Source organism: Lolium rigidum, chromosome 3, assembly GCF_022539505.1.
Source record: "Lolium rigidum isolate FL_2022 chromosome 3, APGP_CSIRO_Lrig_0.1, whole genome shotgun sequence".
In the NCBI taxonomy this organism is placed as follows: Eukaryota; Viridiplantae; Streptophyta; class Magnoliopsida; order Poales; family Poaceae; genus Lolium; species Lolium rigidum.
Genome location: NC_061510.1, coordinates 88,619,638 through 88,632,384, shown reverse-complemented (window position 1 = coordinate 88,632,384; position 12,747 = coordinate 88,619,638).

Below are 12,747 nucleotides of genomic sequence, written 5' to 3'. Positions count from 1 at the left end.
GATGCCCATTTTTCTACTAGTGGGAAGAACCGTCACACATGAGCTTTGCATATGAATTAGCCGCTGACTATTTTTGTAATGCTTCTAACCTAGATCGCGTGGTACAACATAGAAAGGGACATCTCCGAAAACGCTATTCGCTAGAGGATCCCAGTCCTAGACAGTTGCGCTAATGTTTATAATCCTTTTCCATAAACATGTACCTTTGCGTGAGTTTGTTAGGATGTCTACGATGTAATGCTGAATGAAATGATCTATCTCAGCAACGATCAATTGCAGAAAACGGCGCAACAAAGCGCGCCAGGTCCATCTAGTAGCAACTAATGGTTAACGTGAATCTTACGAAGTAATCTTAGGATTTGGGTATTTGACATTTTGTGATTCATGGGCATTTTTCTCAGAGGCAATATTATAACTTATAGCTAGCATGAATTAGGCAATTATATAAGCTACAAGTTGACTTGGAATTAAGCTGAGATTTAGAATTAGAAAACCATCACTTCGAAACTCTGTTTATATCCGCCAAGGAAAAAAAAACATCAGCAATTCAATTTGAGCCGGACTGGGCCCATATAGCCGGGGAAACAGAAACGGAAACGGGAACGGGAACGGGGACGGAGAAGGTCCCAGGAAACGGATCGAGGTTGCAAATCCTAGAATCTCCGGCCGGAATGTCGCCGGAGACGGTGGCTGGAAGGAAGCGCAAAGGCGCCTCCCTAGCACCGCTCGCTCCCGGCAAGCGCCCGGCGCGTGCAAGCGGTGGCTGGGCGTCCCTGCCCACCGACATAGTCTTCCTCGTCGTACGCCGGGTCCTAGCCGGCGGCGACATTGTGGACTACATCGCCTTCCGCGGCGTCTGCTTCTACTGGCGCGCCTGCACTCCCTCGCCGCGCGACCCCACTCTACGGGACCCGCGCCTCCGCCCGCGCGGCTGGGTAGCGCTGTGCGACGGCGACGCGGTCCGCCCCGACGACGCCTGCGAGATCCCCTTCTGCAACACGCGCACGGCTAGGCGCATCCGCGTCCACCTGCCGGAGCTCCGGCGCTACAGGATCGTCGGCTTCACCGACGGCCTCGTCATCCTCCTGCACAAGAGCACCACCGCGGTCCGCGTGGTCCACCCCTTCACGCGCGCCGCCGTCGATCTCCCGCCCCTCGTCCGCGTGTACCGCAAGGAGGTCGGGCAGTATAAGTACCCCATGCTCCAGATGGTCGCCGTGGTATGCGGCAGCGCCAACTCCAACTCCATCGCCGTCGCGGTCTGGTTCCCGTCGAAGACGGTGGTGCTCGCTGCGGAGCCAGATGATACAGACTGGAAGGTGATCTATCGAGGCACTTGTTTCCTGACCATGTTACCGTTCCAAGGAAAGGTCTACGCCATCTTGTGGGGCTCGAGGAAGATCCTGCAGCTATATCCACCATCGCTCGAGGTCGAGGGCTCTCCGGTGGTGGTTGCTCATATTCCAGACGATATCAACCTCAACTTCAAGATTTTCATGGTGGAGTCTGGTGGACAAATGTTGCTCGCTGTCTATCCACCTGGCCACTCAGGCTTCAGGCTCTATGAAGTGCACTTGCGCTTGCGCAACAGCACCGGCACCGGCGAGCTGATTAGGGTGGACAGCCTAGGTGATCGCGCTCTGTTCCTCGGCACGGATCGATGCCTGTCTGTTTCGACCAGGGGCCTCCCTTCTCTGAGGGGCAACTCCATATACTTCTCTTTAGTCGGCAGCCCTGTCGTGCTGCACCCGCTGGGGACTGAATCGTCGGAGGACTTGGCAAAGCACTGCCAGATACACAACATGGTGGATAGGATCCGCCCCTCCGTGCGCCCCTTCACCATTGTTGATCATCTTTTCACCTACTGCCATCCTCGCCAGTGGTAAGCTTCTTATGGCCACAGTTTCTTTCCTTGCATCCACAGTTCCGCGCAACAGTGAATGTACGTCTGAAGTTCTGATGGTCTTCTCTTCCAAAACATGTGTAGGGCTGAAGGACTCATGTTCCACGAGTTCCACAATATACCTCAATCTTTCAAGGAGCTGAGGGGCAGCATCGAGGCAAAAAATTCAAAACTGCGGATTCCGCCCGTTAGGAGATATCGAAGAAGTGGAGTTCAACGTGATACAACTAGTGCAATTTAAGAGTGAGCCAACCTAGTTATCTCTTCTGCGAACAACAATGTGTATAGGTTCTGGAAACATATGCTACAGGAGTGAAGAAGCGAGTCTGAACTCAACAAGGTTCTCGTAACATGTAGATGAAGAGGGGACACTAACCTGAAAACAACTTGCTATACACTAGGAGGCATTGGCGCGGCGGTACGCCGCGCCCGTGGTAGCACTTTTTGGGCATACGTTGTTTGTGTAGTAGTTTTTAAGTGTATGTTTGATGAACTGCAGGGCAGTGGATCGGAAGAGTAACACCGTAACAATCGAGGAATGTAGTAGGGTGAGGTGGTTGTTGTGCTTCTCAGTAGCCTGTATTGTTATCCTCTTCATCCGAGGAGAATCTGGATGCAAAACTGCTGCTGAAGAGTACTTCTGGATAGCTTTCACATCAAACATTCTTGGTGGAATGAAACATTCAGATGGGATACTATACAGCTTTACGATATTTGTTTTGGCTATCTAATTATTCTCTATGCAACCATGTGCAGAATCCAATCAAGCAACCAGTGGATAATTTAACTTGATGGTGTTACTTTTACTAATAGAGTAAGCAATGCATATGCTGAAACAATCAAAGCTGTAGGGTTACGGAATTTTTTTTGCAGATTCTTCTCTTCCATCACTTTCATAAGTGTTCATCTTGGAATCATTTACTTCTGAAATATCTTGGCAGATCAGTAGCAGCCTTCTAAATCCACTCTACTCACTTGATTCTGTGTTTTTCCTGTCATTGTGAATAAGATCCAGTTTTATTCAAATAAATTCGAGAATTTTCTTTACTATGCATGATTAAAGTAGTGATGCAGACAATAGACTTTAACTATTAATGGAAGCTCTTCCAAAAGGTAGGACATACGTAAAACACAAAGGCTACTGTAATCTAGCAATTCCTACATGTTAGAGCATCTCTAGTAGAGCCCGAAAAAGTGAAAACCGAAAAACTGTAATTCAGTCTCCCGAAAACGTTAGTTCGTTCGATTTTGGCAGTCGAAACCGTAAAATAGGAACTGAAAACAAGAAATTAAAATTCTAACGGGAAAATTCATCGATGAACACATATAGACGATAGTTGTTGCTCCGATTGAGCACCAAACTTCACATAATTTGAACTAATAACCTAAATTAACTATTATCCGCAGCAGCACGAGCTAATTTTGCCCAAAATTCGGCTCCAAGGGCCTCTACACGCGGCGGCGGAGATGATGGCGGAGGAAGGCGAGGCGGCGGACGCGTGGAGCTCCTACGAGCGGCGGAGAAGGAGGAGGAGAAGGAGAAGGAGAAGATTGAAATATGCACGCCTTCACATGAAAATATTTATATTGGGTATTTACAGGTAGAGATTGATCTTCTCACTGGAGCAACTACAATTCTGCGTAGCGATCTTATATATGACTGTGGCCAGAGCTTAAATCCTGCTGTGGACTTAGGGCAGGTGGGTGTAACTTGTGTCACTCTATTCTAACTGTTGTTCACGTGTCCAGTTCCAAAAGATGCAACATCCTTAATTGGCCAGTCATAACCTGGCCAACTTAAACTCTTCCAGTCATTTAATATAGCAGGTCCTGGATGAATTCTATTACGGAGCATATTAAACTAAAAAATTAGTACAATATAGTTTCATGGGATGCTATAATATTCATGTTTTAGTTCTATTGGTTTACTCTCTGGTGCTTAGTTTTTGGCATTGATTGTTCATTTCTTTTCAGTATGTTTATATAATCATATCCACACAGATATAGACAGAGGAGCACATTTTCTTAACTGATGTTATTTGCATACAAAGTGTCTCAATATCTTCTGTTGTTGCCCTATCATGACACTTCAGGTGGAAGGAGCCTTCGTTCAGGGAATTGGTTATTTCATGAGCGAGGAGTACATGACCAATTCGGATTGGCTGGTTATCTCGGATCGAACTTGGACATACAAGATCCCAACTGTGGACACCATCCCTCGACAGTTCAATGTTGAGCTTCTTAACAGTGGATTTCACAAGAACAGAGTGCTATCTTCAAAAGGTATTTAGTTTCTCCCCTGGTTTGATATCTATGAGCATGCACCAAATGAGCTAGTTGTATGTTGCTTTCTAGCCTTCTAGGTTCCTAGCAGGGATAAGATGTTATAAGTCCACAAAACAATTCATGATATCTGTTATAAAGCATTCATGCATTTTTTGTTTTGTCGATCCTCATTTTCTTTAAAAAAAGTGCGGCCACCCAAACCCTCGTAAACAACATATGTACACTCATTATTATAAATACTAGGTGAACATGCGCTCTTTGCTGCGCCGCCTGCATCTCGTTCAAAAACAACCTGACCGGGATGGTAGATTTACCAATGTTTTGCATGTGCCACAGTCCAAAGAACAGTGGTTGACTTTTCTATCATTTCGTCTTTTTTTGATGGAAACAGTAGGACTCCGTCCTGCTGTGAGCTTTATTGATTAAGTAATAGTTGCATCGTCAATAAACATTGAAATAATAAAGCTCGGTGGATCATCTACCCAGACATTCGGTAGTGAATCCGTCTCTCTCGATAACCAATCAGCAACACAATTGGCTTCCCTATTACAAAAAGTAAACTCGCATTTGGAAAATATTGACGTTTGGACATAGATATCATCAAATAGTGATGTTGCTGCTGCAGTTGAGGGAAAATCACCAGTTTGAAGGGCATCAACAACTTGCTGACAATCTGACTGAACAATAACACGTGAGCACCCCACCTAATTAGCCAAAGCAATGCCCCTGTACACCTCTTGAGCTTCCGACGTGGATACATCAATTACATATTGAACCTTTTCATTGCATGTAGCGATGAAGCTCCCCATATGATCTATGATTACTACTCCTGTACCTCCTGACAGATACTCAAGATTGAAGCTAGCATCCACGTTAATCAAAACATAACCCTCTCTTGGTTTGGCCCAAACGAGCTTTACTTCTTTATTGAGTTTTTTCTCAAGGATCTAATATTGTTTTTAGTAATGACTTGGATAGACATAGCAGCAACCCAATTTGTGGGATACTTCTCTCCATGGATAAGTTGACGACGCATCCACCAGATATACCACGCAGCCGTCAAAATAAGCTCTCTCAACCCATCATCATGTTGATGTACTAAGAGCTCCTCAAGCACTACACTACCTGCAATGTCCACTATCATAGCTTCTTCTATTTTTTCTACCAAACCAAGCTTTCTCCATATGTCCAAAGCATGCTCACAACTAAACAACACATGTTTTATGTCTTCGCAATGAATATTACACCGGGGGCATTGGATGGACACTGGGACATGCCGATTTGCTAGAACTGTATAACATGGAATAATTCCATGGAGAGATTTCCAAGCAAATATTTTTACCTTTGCCGCAACTGATGTTTTCCAGAGAATATCCCAAACAATAATTTGGCTTGATTGCCCAGGTGGTGCATATAGGTCCCTTTATTTTCTACCATTTCGTCTTCATCGCACACATAATTCTTATGGGAAAGGGGCAGCATATGGTGTGGATATCCATTGGTGTTGGCCCCAGTCTCCCTAGAAGTCTAGCCAGGTTAGCCCATTGAAGGTCAAACATAGCGACTTGAGACGCGAAAGCACCTATGTGCTTCTCTGTTCCAATGGGGTGGTAAAAGCTTATTGACGTTTCTCTCTATATGTGAAGAAAGTGATGGAATGCACTCGTAATATTTTGATGGCACATTTCCTTTCAGGCCGAATATATTGCACACAAAAACTAGGCCGACTAGGCATCTTTGCTGTTCAGGCTAGAATTCTTGGCTGCTATAGGTGCCATACATATTGAGCCTTCGAGTGATTCATCGTGAGTAGTGCGGCAAATGTCTAATGTTTGTCGATGTTTCGATGAATCACTTGTTATTTATGTTTACATGTATGTCTAGATGTTTTCATCTTAGATTGCTTTACCATTGCTCATATATCTAGACATGAAAATTGAAGAGCAAACGAGTAAGCTCAACGAACATCTGGCTACCGTGGGTTTTAGGGTGTATCTCATATTCTACAAGAGCCGATGCTTTATTTCACCAACATAGGTAAGGCCGGATTGGAGCCCACCGCTCCGGCCACTAATGAAATATTCAGTGCAAATGAAGATGAAGACCATTGTTGTTTACATGCAAAATCTTGACAAGAGGATGAACATAACTATTCAGCGGGTGATACGTGCATTTTACATCATCATTATTGTTACATATATGTTTAGTTTTCATTGATATATGCCATCATACACTATTATTTATGCATTTTTAGATGATTTCCGGGACTTTCCTACAAAGTCCCCTTCATTGGTATTTAATTTACGGGAGGCAGAAACCCTCCTTTTTCGTTTTTCATTGTTTCAGGGATTTTCTGGACATCTAAAAATCGAGGCAAAAATACCTCATCGTTTTCACCCGAAGAAGCACCGTGGGCGAAAGAATCACGCGAGAGGGGCCACGAGGAGGAAAAGAGCACTAGTGGCACGCCCTACCTGGCTGGGCGCGCCACCCTGTCTTGTTTTCCCCTCGGGCATTGTCTCGGGCCCCCCTTTTTTATACCAGAGTCTCCGTTTCGCCCAAAAACCTAAGCCATATTTTCCCGAGATTTATTGAGGCGGCAGCGGAGGCGAAGGTCCTCTCCTACTCCGGGAGAGGGTAAATTCTGCTGCACCGGTGCCTCCGGTGAAGGGGAAATCGACGCTATCAACATCACAACTCCTCCTTGGCTTCGGGGAGGCATCTCCATCAGCACCATCATCACCACCATCTCCATGTACGAGATCGACATTATCCTCCTCATAGTTTGTGTTGAATTAAACCTCGAATATCGTTTTGAGGCTAGTTGCATGTTTGTGATTGGTACTTTATCTTTATTTGGTGGAGAGATTGTATATTTAGATTGTGTTGTAACCATTATGTCTCTGGTCCATATCATGGCTGACACTTGTGAGTAGTTCCCCACGTTCCTGGGGGCATAGGATGATCTGGTTATGATTATATATGATGTGCAATGACTGGTTATGTATTTCTGAACGACTGGTTATGTCCTTCTAAAGCACTTGGATGGAGACCATACGAAGACCTTCTATGGGAGACATATATAAAGGTTTTTTCAAGATGTAGTTGTTCTCAAATAAACTATTTGAAGAAGTTCTACCCAATTGGCAACAGACCTGAACATAAAATGGCGATATATATTTATCGCCCTTGAAATACATATAAGGCGGATACACAGTTATCGCTCCAAGAACCAATGGCCGATGGAGTGTTGACATCGTCCTGAGCTAAAGATTAAGCAAGTTATTTTCTGGCACGCAAGCTCTAAACAGGGGCATGTGTTGACACTCGTTTTTGGCCGATAACAATCAAGGACAGAATCCCACCGTGACAAATGTAAATGGCTGAGCAATAATCGGATAGATTCACTCGGCGAGTTTTTATTGCTAATCGAGAAGACATCATGCCCAACATATTTAAGTTGTGTCATGATCCGTCTTGATAGCCGATTATGCTAGCAGTCAGAGATGATCTCGAGGATCGATAGGCACGAGCGAAGTTGGAGAAGAGATGAAAACATCAGGATTAATTTATTTTATTACAACCTCGATTAAACGGTCAAGATGAACTCGGGTTGCAAAGTGGTTGACATGAAGTTCTTCGTTTTTTCAAGACGAACAACTTTGTTGTTTACGAGATTTTGATTTAAGATCGTTTACTACCTCAAAGTAGCCCCGCAAGATACTCCCAGTTTTAGACCGAACATTTTGGAAAGTTCGAACCAAGCCATTCGAATTGGACCCAAACTAGGATTTTGGACGTAAATTCAACCCTTATTGCACGAAAAGTCCAGCCGCTCCTTATATACTTGAGGGGTGCATGCTGATTGAAACAACACCAATCGAACAAATCAATCTACTACTTTTTCGTGATCATCTACTTTTATCTCTCTCCCTTGTATCTTTCTTCTTGTTCTTCGTCGTTCTTCAAGATTGGAGGCTTCGAATCCACGAGGTCCTAGGGGCGGTTAGGCCGACCTAGGGCAGCCCATAGCCGTTGCACGCTGACGTGGGCATTACCCTTCGGGTCACTGGAATTGACCTATCCCGTGTAGCCCAGCTGGAGGCCCATGAAGACAACCGAAGGCAAGTTGGGCCACTGGGTCGGTGCCGAAGGAGATTCCTTGAAGACCAAGGCGAAGATTAATCAAACAAGGAAAGTTTAGGACTAGGTCTCTTGTAAACCTAGTCGTACTCGTGTAGATCTCTTGAGACTTGGCCTCCTTTATAAGGGCCGGGAGAGGGGTTGCCGAGGGACACAATTAATCTTAGCGACCTTAGCCACCGTAAGTCCAGAGCTAGGTCATCATAGCACTTAGTATCTCGACGAGAACACAGCCGAAACCTTCGGCACCCCATTGTAACCCGATATTTTCATAATCAAGATCAGACAGGCAGGACGTAGGGGTGTTACCTCATCGAGGGCCCTGAACCTGGGTAAATCGCTTTCCCCGCTTGTCTGTTAACCGATGTCTCGTGTCAGCCTACAGGATTCCATCAACCCTAAGCCCCAATCGGAGGGCATTGTCGAGGATCACCCTCGTCAATTGGCGCCGTCTGTGGGAAATCTGTCGGCAGAAGGCAGGTCATCGGCAACACCAGTCACGTCCGCAGCGTTCGCGCTGGAGTCACCAACACCGCCAGAACAGAGGGATTCAGTCCGTTGCGGGTCATTCGAGTTCGTGCCGCACACCGAGGCGTCGCGTTCAATCTCTGCCGAACCTCGCGGCAATACAGATACTACTTTCGGTGGTGTTCACTTCATCGTCGATTCCAGAGGGTTCCTTCGCCTCCCTAGTTCAAACGCATCAAGCCCAGGAACTTCGGCTCCAGGAAATATCACGCCAGCAGCGGCCTTGGCGGCCCTATCCAGGAGCGCCTGAAAGGGCAGCCGAAGCAGCTTCGACGCCGTAGAGGAGCAAAGGAAAAGACGAAGTGACTCACGCCGCGAAAGAGAAGAGCGAGTCGCGGCTCGCCCTCGGCAGTGCGAGCAAGGGTGCCATAGTGCGCAGCTGAACAAGAATCGTCTTCGCACGCCGTACCTATCAGCCACGGAGCAGCTTGAAGCACCGTGTTACTGTTACCTGCCAAAACCCACCGGCGGGCAATGGTTAAGCAACACGAAGAGCCGGGAGGCTCCCAAGGCCGCTTAGTGGACCCTGGCACCTCGCGTCGTCCCGCGAGTCTTCCAGCCCACGTCCGGCGGTTGCTAGGGCGTGCCACCCGACCTAGACCCGATCGGGAAGGTGTTAGATTGCTTCGATTGTTCCCGCATGGTAGACACGTAAACATTAAATACGAGCCCTATCGGCTCTCAGGTTGCTCTCGTGGATCGGCTCAAAGAGCCGATCGCCCCCATGGTTCACGTTGGATTTGCAATGACATGGGGATCCTGCTTGATCAAAACAAAGCTAAAACGATCTACGACAGCTTAGGGTTTTCACCGCATAACCGGAACGTCCTACGCGTAGTCGGGCCTAGCAGATACGGAAGATGATGCAAACTACCCCTACAAGAGGCCTAAAAACCAACATTACGTCAATTCCCGGAACATCCCTTGTAGGAACGGTAGAACAACACCTAACGCACTACCGGATCGTCCGACCCCGGCATAAGGCCTAACTATGCAGATATTAAACTAATCCTTGCGGAGCAAGGAGCAACTATAACAGATCGGATCTACTAAGTAACGAACAAGCAAGATGCTGCCCTTACACCCGGATAGGTGTAAGGGCAGCTAGGTGTCGAGGGACGGCATTGCCACGCGAGATATGCACGAGAAAGCATCAATGCAAGCCCCTAAACACCTAATTATAAGTAGTGCTGCTCGCCATCAACAACGCTTCAGACACGAGCAGCACAAGGTAGACGAATAAACGTATACTCGCCTAGATCGCGAGATGCGATCTAGGCAGCATGATGCTTACCCGAAGAAACCCTCGAAGGAAGGGGTGGCGATGCGCCTGATTTGTGTTTGTTGTGAACGTGATTGTCCTCCTTTCTCGATAACCCTAGATACATATTTATAGTCCAAGGGACTTTCTAATTGAGGCATGCACCTAACCGTGCACGGGCCGACTCTATCCATTAATTCTAAACACGACACGATCTACTATATTACAGATACACGGGCAATTTAGCCCAAACTCTTAGCGCAAGGCCGCTTCGAAGATGCTCCACGTGTATGTCCTTCAAGCCCATCTTCACTTACGGCCCATCTCCTGATTTGGCCAAAATCTGGTGATAACACATGCCCCCTGGTTTTGGTAATGATAATTTCAAAACCATCTGTTTCTCCTTCGAGGGGTCATGTCGTGGCAGAGCAGAACCGTCGCAGTATTTTCTCATCATGACGACTTGCCTTCCCAACTTCTCTGCACGATTTGACAGTTTTGGCACCATGTCCTCGAAAACTGCTCGACAATTAAATTTCCATCTCCTTTTATTTAACCGCATCGAACAGTTCTCCTCTTCATCCCCTCGCATCAGCACTTCCAAAAACCCTCCTCTGCCACCATGTCTTCTTCTTCTTCCTCCTCTGCTGCATCAAGCCTCTCCGTCCAATCCTCCCCCTCCGAGAGCCGACGCCGCAGTGGGACCCGCAAGAGGCCCACGCGGCCAACATCCGCCGCGCCATTGCCGACGGGAAGAGTCGAGCCACGACTTCTCCGTCCGGGTCGGAGGACGACAAGTCCTCGACCGATGGGGAAGCGACCTCCGATTCCTTGCATACGGGGAATCGGAAGAGGAGAGTGACGACGACCGCCTCTCCTGGGGCGATTTCACCTCCTCCGAGGAGGTAAAGGAAGAAGAAGAGGAGGAGGACAGCACCTCCTCCGACGAGCCGCCGGCCAAGCGCCTCTGCCCTTGGCCGGGCAACCTTAGTGACTTCGACAGCGACGAAGGCGACGCTGGCGAGGACGATGAGGACAACGAGGGCCCTCCAGGTGGTCGCGGCAGCAGCGACGACGAGCCCGCCGGAAGCACTGATAGCGGCGGCGACGGCGATGACGAGGGCAGCAATGGCCCCTAGATAGGATCCCTAGGATAGGATCAGTAGTAGTAGGAGGGGCAATGCATCCCCCTAGGCCTTCCTTTTGAGAGCAATCAGCTCTGTTCATGTAAGAAATCTGATTATCAATGAAGAAATTTCCCCAATTTGACTCTGCCGATTCCTTGCAAATTGATTTAGCCGATTCTCCCTTGTATTGACTTTGCCGATTGTTAGCCTGATCAACGCTCGATGAGCCGATGGCAACGCATCGGTCTCTTATGATAAATTCCGAGATAGATCAGTTCAGATCCTCAAATTCCAGTCGAACAGGACCAAATCGTAATCGTGCAAACCTTAAATCTTGGAAATCCAAGTCCCCTGAGCTTAATGTTAGCTTTAATCGGCAAGACTCCAGAATTGATGCCTTTAGGAGAACTCTAGGACCATTGCTAAAAATCTTGATCGCCTACAACTTTCCTCGCGATGCTTTGTCTCTTTGCAACAGCAAACTGGCCCAAAGCCTATCAATTATGATGGCTCCCTCTTCAAATTGGTGGCTCTAGCTCCTCAGAGCAAAGAACCTTGAGGGCGAGCTGCCCCCCGAGCCTCAGTCAAGGCGAGGATAAAAGTGTACCAACCGAATGGGCCATCCTCGGCTTCCCAACTGTAGTGCAGCGTCAGCCGATCCTGACCAAATCGGCTTTCAATAGCAGAGAACCTTCAGGGTGAGCTGCCCCCTCGAGCCACTCCAGCTCTTCATCAAAACAGGGCAGGAAAGCTTACGCCCAAGGAGACAATGCACTAGGACGGCTCTGGAAGGACCAGCAGCTCCCTTGAACTAAGAAGCCTCAAACGTAGTGGCCCTTGAACTCTTCCTAGCTCCATTCTTGCGTCTTGCTGCTCAGATTGGCTCATCACCTCGGGCAGACTGATGCAGCTTCTGGTGAAGATGTTTGATGAAGTTGTCACCTTGGTCAAGCCCCAGGAGGAAACGTCACAGCCAATTGGATGGTCATCGGCTGTTCTCATGATCCTAACCTGATCTGCATGCTTACGCAGGCGCTGCTGATCTTGAAGATTTGCTAACGGAGCCACCAACCATTCCACTGAGGGGCTTCTTCAGTAGAGCCTCGCTACGTAACTCGATGACTGCTCCATTAGGCTTCTGCTTGTAACAGTCGTATCCCTTGAGTCGATGGCCGTGCATCGGCTTTTAATTCTTAAGTCGATGTCTACGCATCGGCTGTGCCCAAATTTTTTGGATTTTCAATTTTTCATATGGCCGATTTATTTATGCATCGGCCCCCCATACTTGAGCTGTTCTGCTGGGCATTTGACATCCACTCCAAGCTTTGTATCCTCGTGTCTCATCCATCTATGTGCCCCCCGAGCCGATTCTGTCAAGTATTTGATGGTATCGGCTCTTCAGGCATCTGTCGGATCAATGCTGAACGCATGTCGAGGATAATTTTGGCCGATTGCGGGAATCGGCCTCCCTTTTCATTGCAATGCTTCGTGAAGGTTTA